The sequence below is a fragment of the Pseudophryne corroboree genome, unplaced genomic scaffold, assembly GCF_028390025.1.
Source record: "Pseudophryne corroboree isolate aPseCor3 unplaced genomic scaffold, aPseCor3.hap2 scaffold_630, whole genome shotgun sequence".
Classification (NCBI taxonomy): Eukaryota; Metazoa; Chordata; class Amphibia; order Anura; family Myobatrachidae; genus Pseudophryne; species Pseudophryne corroboree.
In genome coordinates, this window is record NW_026970226.1 from 1 (window position 1) to 17,500 (window position 17,500).

The following is a 17,500-nucleotide window of genomic DNA, read 5'->3' on the forward strand; positions in this document are numbered from 1 at the left end:
TCCCAGGGTGAGGTTCATTCATTGCATTCTGGGTATGCTGACCCCTGTGATTTCCCCAAATGTGGGAAACTCGACTGCATTATTTGTGGTAGTGGGGGACTGTGTTTGTGCTTTCCTCTGGTCAGCTCTGGTAAAAGTCAGATTTCTTTGTCTCAGATCTTCCTCTAGCCTTGTTCTTTTTTCGAGAGTTTCCTTGTGCTGCCTCAGTTGGATCTCCTTCACTTGACAGGGGGGTGCCCGAGCAGCGACCCTCCCCAGCTCAAGCCCAACTCCTACTTACCTGCCAAGTGAGATACTATGATCAGGAAGGTGCTTCTCCCAGGGCAAGGCTCACCCATTGCACTCTGGGTGTGCTGCTCCTACGATTTCCCCAAATGTGGGACACTTGACTGCATAATTTGTGTTTCCTCTGGTCGGCTACTCGTATAATTCAGATCTCTTTGTCTCAGGTCTCTCTCCAGCCTAGTTTGCTGTCTGTTTCCACTTCTCTTTTCTTGAGCCCCTGCCTTCTATGCCCTTGTGCACTCTCCTGACTTCTCCTGTCTGCTTACTTTGTGCCTTCCAACGCACAATGCAAACTACAGGTAGTGCTGCAGGGCCAACACCCTTTTACTTGCCTTACAGAGCAGCTCTGGAGCTGTTACAGTGCCCAGCTGCTGCAAGAAATCAGCTTGAATGCTTCAGGGGCTGGGGCATAGCCAACATGAGCAGCAAGATGCAGCACTGGACTATTAGTAATGTACTGTTGTATGCTGAGCACCACAATGCAGCACAAGACAATGAGCAGTGATACTGAGCACTGATGAGGATACTACTGAGAACTGACACTGAGCAGGAGAGACACACTACTAGTATTACTGAGCAGCAATAAGTAACCACTGATACTGGGCACTGATATTGAGATTTCCACTGAGAGAACATAGCCACGTCCTCTCCGCTCTCTCTTCAATGCACGAGTAAAAATGGCGGCAACGCGCAGCTCTTTATATGGAATCCGAATCTCGCGAGAATCCGACAGCGGGATGATGACATTTTCCCTTGTTCAGGTTTTCCGAGTCAGGCGGGAACAACCGAGCCTGCCTCGGACCAGTGTAAACCACGTGGAGTTCGTAGGGAATTCGGTTCTCGGAGAACCGAACCCGCTCCTCTATATATACTATATTACTATGTTACTGTAGTATACAGAACACCACAATGCAATGAGCAGTGATAGTGAGCACTGATGAGGATACTAGAACTGACACTGAGCAGCAAGATGCAGCACTGGACTATTAGTAATGTACTGTAGTATGCTGAGCACCACAATGCAGCACAAGACAATGAGCAGTGATACTGAGCACTGATGAGGATACTACTGAGAACTGACACTGAGCAGGAGAGACACACTACTAGTATTACTGAGCAGCAATAAGTAACCACTGATACTGAGCACTGATATTGAGATTTCCACTGAGAGAACATAGCCACGTCCTCTCCGCTCTCTCTTCAATGCACGAGTAAAAATGGCAGCAACGCGCAGCTCTTTATATGGAATCCGAATCTCGCAAGAATCCGACAGCGGGATGATGACATTTTCCCTTGTTCAGGTTTTCCGAGTCAGGCGGGAACAACCGAGCCTGCCTCGGACCAGTGTAAACCACGTGGAGTTCGTGGGGAATTCGGTTCTCGGAGAACCGAACCCGCTCCTCTCTACCTTATACCCATCAATTTTTTTATTTTCAATCTAAGCCCCTGCAGTTTTCTGTAAGCATCTGCTTCGCTATGATGATCAACAAGTCACAAGGGCAAACACTCAGGGCTTGAGGCGTAGATCTTAGGACCAGCTGCTACAAGCATGGCAGAGGTGTCACTATCACTGGTGACACCCAGAGAGGTGGCGAGGGAGATTGTAATGCAGTGCGCGCAGATAAACAGCGCAATGGTAAAAAGGAGGCATGGTTTCATAGGTAGGGGCGTGGCCTGGTGGCCTGAATCTACATTTTGTTGCTCCGGGTGTCCCGGGGGTTGGGGGCTGCACCCGGGGACTAGTGTGTGAGCTGTGCTGGCTCCTGCACAGTGACAGGGCATGGCCACCCAGCATGACGCCTCCCTTCTTGACCATGCTGTAATTGCAGTCGCACTGCAGTTCAGCGTGATCATAAAAAATGGTGTAGGCTCCTGCTGGTGCAGGCTGTAGAGAAAAGCTGCTGTGACCACGCCCCCTGTGTCTCCTCCGTTGCAGACCCCATTTTGAAGCCTTGCCCCCGGACTAAGAGAAAAGTATGCCCTTGCGCACTATCCTGACTTCTCCTCCCGTCTGCTTAATTTGTGCCTTCCAACGCACAATGCGAACAACAGGTGGTGCTGCAGGGCCCACACCCTTTTTCTTGCCTTACAGAACAGCTCTGGAGCTGTTACAGTGCCCAGCTGCTGCAAGAAATCAGCTTGAATGCTTCAGGGGATGGGGCATGGCCAACATGAGCCCCACACCAAAGGAGGGTGGGGGTGTTTAATGCGAACTAGGGGTCATCCAAGCACTGCAAAAGGCCGCCATGCCCTGCATGCCCCTTTTCTCTTTTCATATGCAGATGAGGGTTCCAGTCAACTTTGGCCCACTGCTTGGATAACATCACCGTATGCAAATCCGTCTGCTGCAGACCTTCCCCCAGGAGTGCTTGTACTAGTTGTTGCATATGGTTTGATATTTGATGGTGCTTCAGTATTAGGCAGCCTTCCGCCCTCCCATGTTCATCTGAAAAGATGTGGTCTCCCTGCAGTTGTTGTCCCCAGATGAGAGTTCCCTTGTGCTGCTTCAGTTGAATCTCCTTTACTTGACAGAGATGTGCCTGAGCAGCGGCCCTCACCAGCCCTATCCCAAATCATACTTATTTTGCATAGGAGATACCATGGTCATGAAGATTGTTCTCCCAGGGTGAGGTTCATTCATTGCATTCTGGGTATGCTGACCCCTGTGATTTTCCCAAATGTGGGAAACTCGACTGCATTATTTGTGGTAGTGGGGGACTGTGTTTGTGCTTTCCTCTGGTCAGCTCTGGTAAAAGTCAGATTTCTTTGTCTCAGATCTTCCTCTAGCCTTGTTCTTCTTTCGAGAGTTCCCTGGTGCTGCCTCAGTTGGATCTCCTTCACTTCACAGGGGGGAACCCGAGCAGCGACCCTCCCCAGCTCTAGCCCAACTCCTACTTACCTGCCAGGTGAGATACTATGATCATGAAGGTGCTTCTCCCAGGGCAAGGCTCAACCATTGCACTCTGGGTGTGCTGCTCCTGCGATTTCCCCAAATGTGGGAAACTTGACTGCATAATTTGTGTTTCCCCTCGTCGGCTCTCGTATAATTCAGATCTCTTTGTCTCAGGTCTCTCTACAGCCTAGTTTGCTGTCTGTTTCCACTTCTCTTTTCTTGAGCCGCTCCCTTCTATGCCCTTGCGCACTATCCTGACTTCTCCCGTCTGCTTACTTCGTGCCTTCCAACGCACAATGCGAACTACAGGTAGTGCTGCAGGGCCCACACCCTTTTACTTGCCTTACAGAGTAGCTCTGGAGCAGTTACAGTGCCCAGCTGCTGCAAGAAATCAGCTTGAATGCTTCAGGGGCTGGGGCATAGCCAACATGAGCCCCACACCGAAGGAGGGTGGAGGTGTGTAATGCGAACTAGGGGTCATCCAAGCGCTGCAAAAGGCCGCCATGCCCTGCACGCCCCTTTTCTCTTTTCATATGCAGACGAGGGTTGAAGCCAACTTTGACCCACTGCTTGGATGACATCACCACATGCAAATCCATCTGCTGCAGGCCTTCCCCCAGGAATGCTTGCACTAGTTGTTGCATTTGGTTTGTTGTTTGGGGGTGCTTCAGCATTAGGCAGCCTTCTGCCCTCACATGTTCATCTGAAAATATGTGTTCTCCCTGCAGTTGTTGTCCCCAGATGAGAGTTCCCTTGTGCTGCCTCAGTTGAATCTCCTTTACTTGACAGAGAAGTGCCTGAGCAGCGGCCCTCCCCAGCCCTATCCCAAATCATACTTATTTTGCATAGGCGATACCATGGTCATGAAGATTTTTCTCCCAGGGTGAGGTTCATTCATTGCATTCTGGGTATGCTGACCCCTGTGATTTCCCCAAATGTGGGAAACTCGACTGCATTATTTGTGGTAGTGGGGGACTGTGTTTGTGCTTTCCTCTGGTCAGCTCTGGAAAAAGTCTGATTTCTTTGTCTCAGATCTTCCTCTAGCCTTGTTCTTCTTTCGAGAGTTCCCTTGTGCTGCCTCAGTTGGATCTCTTTCACTTGACAGGGGGGTGCCCGAACAGCGGCATATGTTGAAGATACAATTTGTGAATTGCATTTAACACTATCTCCCTTTCCTGGGGAGAAGATGGTAGGGCCGATTTGAAAAACCGGCGAGGAGGCACCTCTTCGAATTTCAGCTTGTAACCCTGAGAAACAATTTCTATTGCCTAGGGATCCACCTGCGAATGAACCCAGATGTGGCTGAAAACTCGAAGACGTGCCCCCAACTGGGCGGACTCCTTTAGCGGAGCCCCAGCGTCATGCGGTGGATTTTGTAGAGGCCGGGGAGGACTTCTGTTCCTGGGAACTAGCTGTGTTGTGCAGCTTCTTCCCTCTGCCCTTACCTCTGGCAAGAAAGGACGCACCTCGTACTTTCTTGTTTCTCTGTGATCGAAAGGACTGCATTTGATAATGTGGTGCTTTCTTAGGCTGTGAGGGAATATAAGGCAAAAAATTTGATTTACCAGCTGTAGCTGTGGAGACTAGGTCCGAGAGACCTTCCCCAAACAATTCCTCACCCCTGTAAGGTAAAACCTCCATATGCCTTTTTGAGTCGGCATCACCTGTCCATTGCCGGGTCCATAGGACTCGTCTAGCAGAAATCGACATAGCGTTTATTCTAGAACCCAGTAGACTAATGTCACTTTGAGCATCTCTCATATATAGGACAGCATCTTTTATATGCCCTATGGTCAATAACATAGCATCCTTATCTAGGGTCTCAATCTCTGCTGATAAGGTATCTGTCCATGCTGCCACTGCGCTACAACCCCGGCCGACGCAATTACCGGTCTGAGTAAGGTACCAGAATGTGTGTAAATGGACTTTAGGGTAACCTCCTGCTTGCGGTCAGCAGGGTCCCTGATGGTAGCCGTATCCTGGGATGGCAGCGCTACCTTTTTGGATAAGCGTGTCAATGCTTTATCCACCCTAGGGGAGGATTCCCACCGTATCCTGTCCATTGGCGGGAAAGGATACGCCATAAGAATCCTTTTGGGAATCTGCAGCTTTTTGTCTGGAGATTCCCAAGCTTTTTCACATAATTCGTTCAACTCATGTGAGGGGGGAAAGGTTATCTCAGGTTTCTTTCCCTTATACATGTGTACCCTCGTGTCAGGGACAGGGGACTCTGTGATGTGCAAAACATCTTTTATTGCAATAATCATATATCGAATACATTTAGCCAATTTTGGCTGTAACTTTGCATCATCGTAGTCGACACTATGTCGGTATCTGTGTCAACTATTTGGGATAGTGGGCACTTTTGAGACCCCGAAGGTCCCTGCGACATAGGGACAGGCATGGGTTGACTCCCTGACTGTTCCCTAGCTTCAGCTTTGTCTAATCTCTTGTGTAATAAGTTTACATTAGCACTTAAAACATTCCACATATCCATCCAGTCAGGTGTCGGCGTTGTCGATGGAGACACCACATTAATTTGCTCCTGCTCCTCTCTAGGAGAGCCTTCTACCTCAGACATGTCGACACACGTGTACCGACACACCATACACTCAGGGAATCCTCTTATCTGAGGACAGTTCCCCAACAAGGCCCTTTGGAGAGACAGAGAGAGAGAGTATGCCAGCACACACCCCAGCGCTATATGACCCAGGAAAAAAACACAATAATTTTATGTTTACCCAGTAGCGCTGTATTTCCATATATATATGCGCCTAATTATGTGCCCCCCTCTTCTTTAAGACCCTCTTTCTACCGTGGTATAAGCAGGGGAGAGTCCGTGGAGCTTCCCCTCAGCGGTGCTGTGGAGAAAATGGCGCTGGTGAGTGCTGAGGGAGAAGCCCCACCCCCTCAGCGATGGGCTTCTGTCCCGCTCAAATATAGTAAAAAAATGGCGGGGGCTCTTATATATATATATACAGTGCCTAGCTGCATATATATTTATTTTGCCAAAGAGTGGTCTATATTGCTGCCCAGGGCGTCCCCCCTGCGCCCTTCTCCCTTACACTGACTGCCGTGTGTGAGGTGTATTGGAGCAATGGAGCACAGCTTTACTGCTGTGCGTTACCTCAGTGAAGATCATGAAGTCTTCCGCCGCCTCTGAAGTCTTCTTTTCTTCTCATACTCACCCGGCTTCTATCTTCCGGCTCTGCGAGGGGGACGGCGGCGCGGCTCTGGGACGGACGGCGAGGGTGAGACCTGCGTACCGATCCCTCTGGAGCTAATGCTGTACAGTAGCCTAAGAAGCAGAGCCTATCAACTCACAGAAGTAGGTGTGCATCTCTCCCCTCCGCCCCTCGATGCAGGGAGTCTGTTGCCAGCAGGCTCCCTGAAAATAAAAAAATCTAACAAATATACTTTCTGTCAGGAAACTCAGGAGAGCTCCCTGAAAAGCACCCAGTCTCCTCTGGGCACAGTAGTAAACTGAGGTCTGGAGGAGGGGCATAAAGGGAGGAGCCAGTGCACACCCAGATCTAAAGTCTTTCTTAAAGTGCCCATGTCTCCTGCGGAGCCCGTCTATCCCCCATGGTCCTTACGGAGTCCCCAGCATCCTCTAGGACGTAAGAGAAAAATTATGCTGGCAGAAAAATCCAATTGAGTGATTAAACAGCTCCAGAGCTGCTCTGTAAGGCAAGTAAAAGGGTGTGGGCCCTGCAGCACTACCTGTAGTTTGCATTGTGCATTGGAAGCCTAGTTTGCTGTCTGTTTCCACTTCTTTTTTCTTGAGCCCCTCCCGTCTATACCCTTGTGCACTATCCTAACTTCTCCTCCCGTCTGCTTACTTTGTGCCTTCCAATGCACAATGCAAACTACAGGTAGTGCTGCAGGGCCCACACCCTTTTACTTGCCTTACAGAGCAGCTCTGGAGCTGTTACAGTGCCCAGCTGCTGCAAGAAATCAGCTTGAATCCTTCAGGGGCTGGGGCATAGCCAACATGAGCCCCACACCGACGGAGGGTGGAGGTGTTTAATGCGAACTAGGGGTCATCCAAGTGCCGCAAAAGGCCGCCATGCCCTGCACGCCCCTTTTCTCTTTTCATATGCAGACGAGGGTTGAAGCCAACTTTGACCCACTGCTTGGATGACATCGCCATATGCAAATCCATCTGCTGCAGGCCTTCCCCCAGGAATACTTGCACTAGTTGTTGCATTTGGTTTGTTGTTTGAGGGTGCTTCAGTATTAGGCAGCCTTCTGCCCTCCCATGTTCATCTGAAAATATGTGTTCTCCCTGCAGTTGTTGTCCCCAGATGAGAGTTCCCTTGTGCTGCCTCAGTTGAATCTCCTTTACTTGACAGAGATGTGCCTGAGCAGCGGCCCTCCCCAGCCCTATCCCAAATCATACTTATTTTGCATAGGAGATACCATGGTCATGAAGACTGTTCTCCCAGGGTGCGGTTCATTCATTGCATTCTGGGTATGCTGACCCCTGTGATTTCCCCAAATGTGGGAAACTCGACTGCATTATTTAATGCGAACTAGGGGTCATCCAAGCACCGCAAAAGGCCGCCATGCCCTGCATACCCCTTTTCTCTTTTCATAAGCAGACGAGGTTTGAAGCCAACTTTGACCCACTGCTTGGATGACATCACTTGCTGCCTTTCCAATGAAGCAAGTTTAATTTAATAATAGGTGAAAAACCATCCCTACAAAGGTGTTAATCAGATACTTGGCTTTGTGGACACTTTTCAGAGCACAAATTTGTTAGCATAAAAATAAAGCCAGAAAATGAAGAGCTGTTTAATCACTCAATTGGATTTTTCTGCCAGCATATTTCTTTTTCTCTGCAACCCACTGCTAAATTGTGCTTCCTAGCTGTTTTTATAAAATCACTGAATCAAATCTAACTCTGATTACATCAGAGAAGGCCAGGTACCCTACACCATAACAGGGGGTTTGAAATTTTGACTTGTCTACTTAAAGATCACCAAAATCTGATAACAAGGTCAATTAAGTCCCTGGGTGGGATTGAACCACCAACCTTTTGGTTAACAGCCTTACACACTAACTGATTGCGCCACAGCGACACTTTGCAGAAGTACATACTGACAAAGGCTAATAAGCATTCATCTAGAACGATTCCTAGAAACATTTTAAAAAGTCAATAATGTGGAGAGTTTTTGTAAGATGTTTCTTCCATCAACCAATGAAGAAACACATTGGTACTTTCCCATGATGAGTGAGTGCTTCAGGATCTTTTGCACTTACATGTGCAGCAGAGTACTGTAATGGAAGCATGCTGGGTCCATAACCCAGAGGTAGGCAGATTGAAACTATCCTCTGCTATATGCATTTTTTTTTGTTAATTAAAGTAATCCAAAACTGGGATTGATATTTTTGCTCTTTTATTTTTACTTAAAGTACAATAACTTTTACCATTTTAATTTGTTTTAATAGTATATTGACAGTATTGTTTTCTTTCAAAAATCCAATTAATTTTCTTTACCCGATTATTAAAATGGTAATTGACAAAAACAAACTACATTGTCACCAGAAGAGCAATACAAAATGTACAAGTGATATATTAAAATCATCTTTCCAGCTTGAATTTCAATGATGCATTGGGGCAACGATTTTGTGAGAAACATCTTCACCCTTAAATAAAGATTTTCTTAATTCCTTACCTGTGTGCTAATTAGATATCACCTTGTTTTCACATTAAACAGACTTCCACATGAGAAAACAGCAAAGATGCAGTGGCGTTAATGTTTCCTGGTGTCAACCTGTATTATTTCCGTAGATATTGAAATGAGGATGCATCTTGCTGCCTTTCCAATGAAGCAAGTTTAATTTAGTAATAGGTGAAAAACCATCCCTACAAAGATGTTAATCAGATACTTGGCTTTGTGGACACTTTTCAGAGAACAAATTTGTAATCATAAAAATAAAGCCAGAAAATGAAGAGCTGTTTAATCACTCAATTGGATTTTTCTGCCAGCATTTTTCTTTTTCTCTGCAACCCACTGCTAAATTGTGCTTCCTAGCTGTTTTTTTATAAAATCACTTAATCAAATCTAACTCTGATTACATCAGAGAAGGCCAGGTACCCTATACCATAAGAGGGGGTTTGCAATTTTGACTTGTCTACTTAAATATCACCAAAATCTGATAACAAGGTCAATTAAGTCCCTGGGTGGGATTGAACCACCAACCTTTTGGTTAACAGCCTTACACACTAACTGATTGCGCCACAGCGACACTTTGCAAAAAGCACATACTGATAAAGACTAATAAGCATTCATCTAGAACGTTTCCTAGAAAAACTTTAAAAAGTCAATAATCTGGAGAGTTTTTGTAAGATGTTTCTTCCAGCAACCAATGAAGAAACACATTGGTACTTTCGCATGATGAGTGAGTGCTTCAGGATCTCTTGCACTTACATGTGCAGCAGAGTACTGCAATGGAAGCATGCTGGGCCCATAACCCAGAGGTAGGCAGATTGAAACTATCCTTTGCTATATGAATTTTTTTTTTTGTTCATTAAAGTAATCCAAAACTGGGATTGATATTTTAGCTTTTATTTTTACTTAAAGTACAATAACTTTTACCATTTTAATTTGTTTTAATGGTATATTGACAGTATTGTTTTCTTTCAAAAATCCACTTAATTTTCTTTACCCTATTATTAAAATGGTAATTGACAAAAACAAACTACATTGTCACCATAAGAGCAATACAAAATGTACAAGTGATATATTAAAATCATCTTTCCAGCTTGAATTTCAATGATGCATTGGGGCAACGATTTTGTGAGAAACATCTTCACCCTTAAATAAAGATTTTCTTAATTCCTTACCTGTGTGCTAATTAGATATCACCTTGTTTTCACATTAAACAGACTTCCACATGAGAAAGCAGCAAGGATGCAGTGGCGTTAATGTTTCCTGGTATCAACCTGTATTATTTCAGTAGATATTGAAATGAGGATGCATCTTGCTGCCTTTCCAATGAAGCAAGTTTAATTTAGTAATAGGTGAAAAACCATCCCTACAAATATGTTAATCAGATACTTGGCTTTGTGGACACTTTTCAGAGAACAAATTAGTTAGTATAAAAATAAAGCCAGAAAATGAAGAGCTGTTTAATCACTCAATTGGATTTTTCTGCCAGCATATTTCTTTTTCTCTGCAACCCACTGCTAAATTGTGCTTCCTAGCTGTTTTTTTTATAAAATCACTGATTCAAATCTAACTCTGATTACATCAGAGTAGGCCAGGTACCCTACACCATAAGAAGGGGGTTTGAAATTTTGACTTGTCTACTTAAAGATCACCAAAATCTGATAACAAGGTCAATTACATCCCTGCGTGGGATTGAACCACCAACCCTGTGATTAATAACCAAACACACCAACAGATTGCGCCACAGAGACACTTTACAAACGTACATACTGACAAAGGCTAATAAGCATTCATCTAGAACGTTTCCTAGAAAAACTTTAAAAAGTCAATAATCTGGAGAGTTTTTGTAAGATGTTTCTTCCATCAACCAACGAAGAAACACATTGGTACTTTCCCATGATGAGTGAGTGCTTCAGGATCTCTTGCACTTACATGTGCAGCAGAGTACTGCAATGGAAAAATGCTGGGCCCATAACCCAGAGGTAGGCAGATTGAAACTATCCTCTGCTATATGCATTTTTTTTTGTTAATTAAAGTAATCCAAAACTGGGATTGATATTTTTGCTCTTTTATTTTTACTTAAAGTGCAATAACTTTTACCTTTTTAATTTGTTTTAATAGTATATTGACAGTATTGTTTTCTTTCAAAAATCCACTTAATTTTCTTTACCCTATTATTAAAATGGTAATTGACAAAAACAAACTACATTGTCACCAGAAGAGCAATACAAAATGTACAAGTGATATATTAAAATCATCTTTCCAGCTTGAATTTCAATGATGCATTGGGGTAACGATTTTGTGAGAAACACCTTCACCCTTGAATAAAGATTTTCTTAATTCCTTACCTGTGTGCTAATTAGATATCACCTTGTTTTCACATTAAACAGACTTCAACATGCGAAAGCAGCAAGGATGCAGTGGCGTTAATGTTTCCTGGTGTCAACCTGTATTATTTCAGTAGACATTGAAATGAGGATGCATCTTGCTGCCTTTCCAATGAAGCAAGTTTAATTTAGTAATAGGTGAAAAACCATCCCTACAAAGGTGTTAATCAGAGACTTGGCTTTGTGGACACTTTTCAGAGAACAAATTTGTTAGCATAAAAATAAAGCCAGAAAATGAAGAGCTGTTTAATCACTCAATTGGATTTTTTTGCCAGCATATTTCTTTTTCTCTGCAACCCACTGCTAAATTGTGCTTCCTAGCTGTTTTTATAAAATCACTGAATCAAATCTAACTCTGATTACATCAGAGAAGGCCAGGTACCCTACACCATAACAGGGGGTTTGAAATTTTGACTCGTCTACTTAAAGATCACCAAAATCTGATAACAAGGTCAATTACGTCCCTGGGTGGGATTGAACCACCAACCTTTTGGTTAATAACCATACACACTAACTGATTGCGCCACAGCGACACTTTGCAAAAGTACTTACTGACAAAGGCTAATAAGCATTCATCTAGAACGCTTCCTAGAAACATTTTAAAAAGTCAATAATGTGGAGAGTTTTTGTAAGATGTTTCTTCCATCAACCAATGAAGAAACACATTGGTACTTTCCCATGATAAGTGAGTGCTTCAGGACCTCTTGCACTTACATGTGCAGCAGAGTACTGTAATGGAAGCATGCTGGGTCCATAACCCAGAGGTAGGCAGATTGAAACTATCCTCTGCTATATGCATTTTTTTTTGTTAATTAAAGTAATCCAAAACTGGGATTGATATTTTTGCTCTTTTATTTTTACTTAAAGTACAATAACTTTTACCATTTTAATTTGTTTTAATAGTATATTGACAGTATTGTTTTCTTTCAAAAATCCAATTAATTTTCTTTACCCGATTATTAAAATGGTAATTGACAAAAACAAACTACATTGTCACCAGAAGAGCAATACAAAATGTACAAGTGATATATTAAAATCATCTTTCCAGCTTGAATTTCAATGATGCATTGGGGCAACGATTTTGTGAGAAACATCTTCACCCTTAAATAAAGATTTTCTTAATTCCTTACCTGTGTGCTAATTAGATATCACCTTGTTTTCACATTAAACAGACTTCCACATGAGAAAGCAGCAAGTTTGCAGTGGCGTTAATGTTTCCTGGTGTCAACCTGTATTATTTCTGTAGATATTGAAATGAGGATGCATCTTGCTGCCTTTCCAATGAAGCAAGTTTAATTTAGTAATAGGTGAAAAACCATCCCTACAAAGGTGTTAATCAGAGACTTGGCTTTGTGGACACTTTTCACAGAACAAATTTGTTAGCATAAAAATAAAGCCAGAAAATGAAGAGCTGTTTAATCACTCAATTGGATTTTTTTGCCAGCATATTTCTTTTTCTCTGCAACCCACTGCTAAATTGTGCTTCCTAGCTGTTTTTTATAAAATCACTGAATCAAATCTAACTCTGATTACATCAGAGAAGGCCAGGTACCCTACACCATAAGAGGGGGTTTGAAATTTTTACTTGTCTACATAAAGATCACCAAAATCTGATAACAAGGTCAATTACGTCCCTGGGTGGGATTGAACCACCAACTTTTTGGTTAATAGCCTTACACACTAACTGATTGCGCCACAGCGACACTTTGCAAAAGCATATACTGAAAAAGGCTAATAAGCATTCATCTAGAACGTTTCCTAGAAACATTTTAAAAAGTCAATAATGTGGAGAGTTTTTGTAAGATGTTTCTTCCATCAACCAATGAAGAAACACATTGGTACTTTCCCATGATGAGTGAGTGCTTCAGGATCTCTTGCACTTACATGTGCAGCAGAGTACTGTAATGGAAGCATGCTGGGTCCATAACCCAGAGGTAGGCAGATTGAAACTATCCTCTGCTATATGCATTTTTTTTGTTAATTAAAGTAATCCAAAACTGGGATTGACATTTTTGCTCTTTTATTTTTACTTAAAGTACAATAACTTTTACCATTTTAATTTGTTTTAATAGTATATTGACAGTATTGTTTTCTTTCAAAAATTCACTTAATTTTCTTTTCTGTGTGCTAATTAGATAGCACCTTGTTTTCACATTAAATAGACTTCCACATGAGAAAGCAGCAAGGATGCAGTGGCGTTAATGTTTCCTGGTGGTAGTGGGGGACTGTGTTTGTGCTTTCCTCTGGTCAGCTCTGGTAAAAGTCAGATTTCTTTGTCTCAGATCTTCCTCTAGCCTTGTTCTTCTTTCGAGAGTTCCCTTGTGCTGCCTCAGTTGGATCTCCTTCACTTGACAGGGGCGTACCCGAGCAGCGACCCTCCCCAGCACTAGCCCAACTCCTACTTACCTGCCAGGTGAGATACTATGATCATGAAGGTGCTTCTCCCAGGGCAAGGCTCACCCATTGCACTCTGGGTGTGCTGCTCCTGCGATTTCCCCAAATGTGGGAAACTTGACTGCATAATTTGTGTTTCCCCTGGTCGGCTCTCGTATAATTCAGATCTCTTTGTCTCAGGTCTCTCTCCAGCCTAGTTTGCTGTCTGTTTCCACTTCTCTTTTCTTAAACCGCTCCCTTCTATGTCCTTGCGCACCTTAATTAAATCTAACTCTGATTACGTCAGAGAAGGCCAGGTACCCTACACCATAAGAGGGGGTTTGAAATTTTGACTTGTCTACTTAAAGATCACCAAAATCTGATCACAAGGTCAATTACATCACTGGGTGGGAACCTTTTGGTTAATAGCCCATGTAAGTGCAAGAGATCCTGAAGCACTCACTCATCATGGGAAAGTACCAATGTGTTTCTTACAAAAATTCTCCAGATTATTGACTTTTTAAAGTTTTTCTAGGAAACGTTCTAGATGAATGCTTATTAGCCTTTGTCAGTATGTACTTTTGCAAAGTGTCGCTGTGGCGCAATCAGTCAGTGTGTATGGCTATTAACCTAAAGGTTGGTGATTCAATCCCACCCAGGGACGTAATTGACCTTGTTATCAGATTTTGGTGATCTTTAAGTAGACAAGTCAAAATTTCAAACCCCCTCTTATGGTGTAGGGTACCCGGCCTTCTCTGATGTAATCAGAGTTAGATTTGATTAAGTGATTTTATAAAAAACAGCTAGGAAGCACAATTTAGCAGTGGGTTGCAGAGAAAAAAAATTATGCTGGCAGAAAAGTCCAATTGAGTGATTAAACAGCTCTTCATTTTCTGATTTTATGTTTATGCTAACAAATTTGCTCTCTGAAAAGTGTCCACAAAGCCAAGTCTCTGATTAACACCTTTGTAGGAATGATTATCCACCTATTACTGAATTAAACTTGCTTCATTGGAAAGGAAGCAAGATGCATCCTCATTTCAATGTCTACTGAAATAATACAGGTTGACACCAGGAAACATAAACGTCACTGCATCCTTGCTGCTTCCTCATGGGGAAGTCTGTTTAATGTGAAAACAAGGTGATATCTAATCAGCACACAGGTAAGGAATTAAGAAAATCTTTCTTTATGGGTGAAGATGTTTCTCACAAAATTGTTGCACCAAGGCATCATTGAAATTAAAGCTGGAAAGATGATTTTAATATATCACTTGTATATTTTGTACTGCTCTTCTGGTGACAATGTAGTTTGTTTTTGTCAATTACCATTTTAATAATAGGGTAAAGAAAATTAAGTGGATTTTTGAAAGAAAACAATACTGTCAATATACTATTAAAACAAATTAAAATGGTAAAAGTTATTGTACTTTAAGTAAAAATAAAAGAGCAAAAATATCAATCCCAGTTTTGGATTACTTTAATTAACAAAAAACAATGCATATAGCAGAGGATAGTTTCAATCTGCCTACCTCTGGGTTATGGACCCAGCATGCTTCCATTACAGTACTCTGCTGCACATGTAAGTGCAAGAGATCCTGAAGCACTCACTCATCATGGGAAAGTACCAATGTGTTTCTTCATTGGTTGATGGAAGAAACATCTTACAAAAACTCTCCAGATTATTGACTTTTTAAAGTTTTTCTAGGAAACGTTCTAGATGAATGCTTATTAGCCTTTGTCAGTATGTACTTTCGCAAAGTGTCTCTGAGGCACAAACAGTTAGCGTGTTCAGTTGTTAACCAAAAGGTTGGTGGTTCAATCCCACCTAGGGACGTAATTGACCTTGTTATCAGATTTTGGTGATCTTTAAGTAGACAAGTCAAAATTTCGAAAACCCCTGTTATGGTGTAGGGTACCTGGCCTTCTCTGATGTAATCAGAGTTAGATTTGATTAAGTGATTTTATAAAAAAAACAGCCACGAAGCACAATTTAGCAGTGGGTTGCAGAGAAAAAGAAATATGCTGGCAGAAAAATCCAATTGAGTGATTAAACAGCTCTTCATTTTCTGGCTTTATTTTTATGCTAACAAATTTGTGCTCTGAAAAGTGTCCACAAAGCCAAGTATCTTATTAACACCTTTGTAGGGATGGTTTTTCACCTATTATTAAATTAAACTTGCTTCATTGGAAAGGCAGCAAGTGATGTCATCCAAGCAGTGGGTCAAGGTTGGCTTCAAACCTCGTCTGCTTATGAAAAGAGAAAAGGGGTATGCAGGGCATGGCGGCCTTTTGCGGTGCTTGGATGACCCCTAGTTCGCATTAAATAATGCAGTCGAGTTTCCCACATTTGGGGAAATCACAGGGGTCAGCATACCCAGAATGCAATGAATGAACCGCACCCTGGGAGAACAGTCTTCATGACCATGGTATCTCCTATGCAAAATAAGTATGATTTGGGATAGGGCTGGGGAGGGCCGCTGCTCAGGCACATCTCTGTCAAGTAAAGGAGATTCAACTGAGGCAGCACAAGGGAACTCTCATCTGGGGACAACAACTGCAGGGAGAACACATATTTTCAGATGAACATGGGAGGGCAGAAGGCTGCCTAATACTGAAGCACCCCCAAACAACAAACCAAATGCAACAACTAGTGCAAGCATTCCTGGGGGAAGGCCTGCAGCAGATGGATTTGCATATGGCGATGTCATCCAAGCAGTGGGTCAAAGTTGGCTTCAACCCTCGTCTGCATATGAAAAGAGAAAAGGGGCGTGCAGGGCATGGCGGCCTTTTGCGGCACTTGGATGACCCCTAGTTCGCATTAAACACCTCCACCCTCTGTCGGTGTGGGGCTCATGTTGGCTATGCCCCAGCCCCTGAAGGATTCAAGCTGATTTCTTGCAGCAGCTGGGCACTGTAACAGCTCCAGAGCTGCTCTGTAAGGCAAGTAAAAGGGTGTGGGCCCTGCAGCACTACCTGTAGTTCGCATTGTGCAAGACCCCTAGTTCGCATTAAACACCCCCACCCTCCTTCGGTGTGGGGCTCATGTTGGCCATGCCCCAGCCCCTGAAGCATTCACGCTGATTTCTTGCAGCAGCTGGGCACTGTAACAGCTCAAGAGCTGCTCTGTAAGGCAAGTAAAAGGGTGTGGGCCCTGCAGCACTACCTGTAGTTTGCATTGTGCATTGGAAGGCACAAAGTAAGCAGACGGGAGGAGAAGTCAGGATAGTGCACAAGGGTATAGACGGGAGGGGATCAAGAAAAAAGAAGTGGAAACAGACAGCAAACTAGGCTTCCAATGCACAATGCAAACTACAGGTAGTGCTGCAGGGCCCACACCCTTTTACTTGCCTTACAGAGCAGCTCTGGAGCTGTTTAATCACTCAATTGGATTTTTCTGCCAGCATAATTTTTCTCTTACGTCCTAGAGGATGCTGGGGACTCCGTAAGGACCATGGGGGATAGACGGGCTCCGCAGGAGACATGGGCACTTTAAGAAAGACTTTAGATCTGGGTGTGCACTGGCTCCTTCCTCTATGCCCCTCCTCCAGACCTCAGTTTACTACTGTGCCCAGAGGAGACTGGGTGCTTTTCAGGGAGCTCTCCTGAGTTTCCTGACAGAAAGTATATTTGTTAGATTTTTTTATTTTCAGGGAGCCTGCTGGCAACAGACTCCCTGCATCGAGGGGCGGAGGGGAGAGATGCACACCTACTTCTGTGAGTTGATAGGCTCTGCTTCTTAGGCTACTGTACAGCATTAGCTCCAGAGGGATCGGTACGCAGGTCTCACCCTCGCCGTCCGTCCCAGAGCCGCGCCGCCGTCCCCCTCGCAGAGCCGGAAGATAGAAGCCGGGTGAGTATGAGAAGAAAAGAAGACTTCAGAGGCG

The 17,500-nt window shown here is 43.7% G+C and overlaps 4 non-coding genes and 4 pseudogenes across 4 annotated transcripts; 7 read left to right on the plus strand and 1 right to left on the minus strand.

Moving 5' to 3' along the window:
- LOC135036193 (U1 spliceosomal RNA) lies at positions 1 to 120 on the plus strand (annotated as a pseudogene; the record flags this gene model as incomplete).
- A 152-nt stretch (positions 121 to 272) lies between these two features.
- LOC135036157 (U1 spliceosomal RNA) lies at positions 273 to 436 on the plus strand. The gene has a single exon (XR_010230990.1). It is a non-coding gene; the product is annotated as a U1 spliceosomal RNA (small nuclear RNA).
- A 2,424-nt stretch (positions 437 to 2,860) lies between these two features.
- On the plus strand, positions 2,861 to 3,024 carry LOC135036118 (U1 spliceosomal RNA). Its single transcript, XR_010230952.1, has one exon. It is a non-coding gene; the product is annotated as a U1 spliceosomal RNA (small nuclear RNA).
- A 152-nt stretch (positions 3,025 to 3,176) lies between these two features.
- Positions 3,177 to 3,312, plus strand: LOC135036159 (U1 spliceosomal RNA; annotated as a pseudogene).
- A 698-nt stretch (positions 3,313 to 4,010) lies between these two features.
- LOC135036053 (U1 spliceosomal RNA) lies at positions 4,011 to 4,174 on the plus strand. The gene has a single exon (XR_010230891.1). It is a non-coding gene; the product is annotated as a U1 spliceosomal RNA (small nuclear RNA).
- Positions 4,175 to 7,576: 3,402 nt separating this feature from the next.
- LOC135036194 (U1 spliceosomal RNA) lies at positions 7,577 to 7,755 on the plus strand (annotated as a pseudogene).
- Positions 7,756 to 13,641: 5,886 nt separating this feature from the next.
- LOC135036123 (U1 spliceosomal RNA) lies at positions 13,642 to 13,804 on the plus strand. The gene has a single exon (XR_010230957.1). It is a non-coding gene; the product is annotated as a U1 spliceosomal RNA (small nuclear RNA).
- A 2,083-nt stretch (positions 13,805 to 15,887) lies between these two features.
- Positions 15,888 to 16,066, minus strand: LOC135036195 (U1 spliceosomal RNA; annotated as a pseudogene).
- Between the last annotated feature and the right edge of the window lie 1,434 nt (positions 16,067 to 17,500).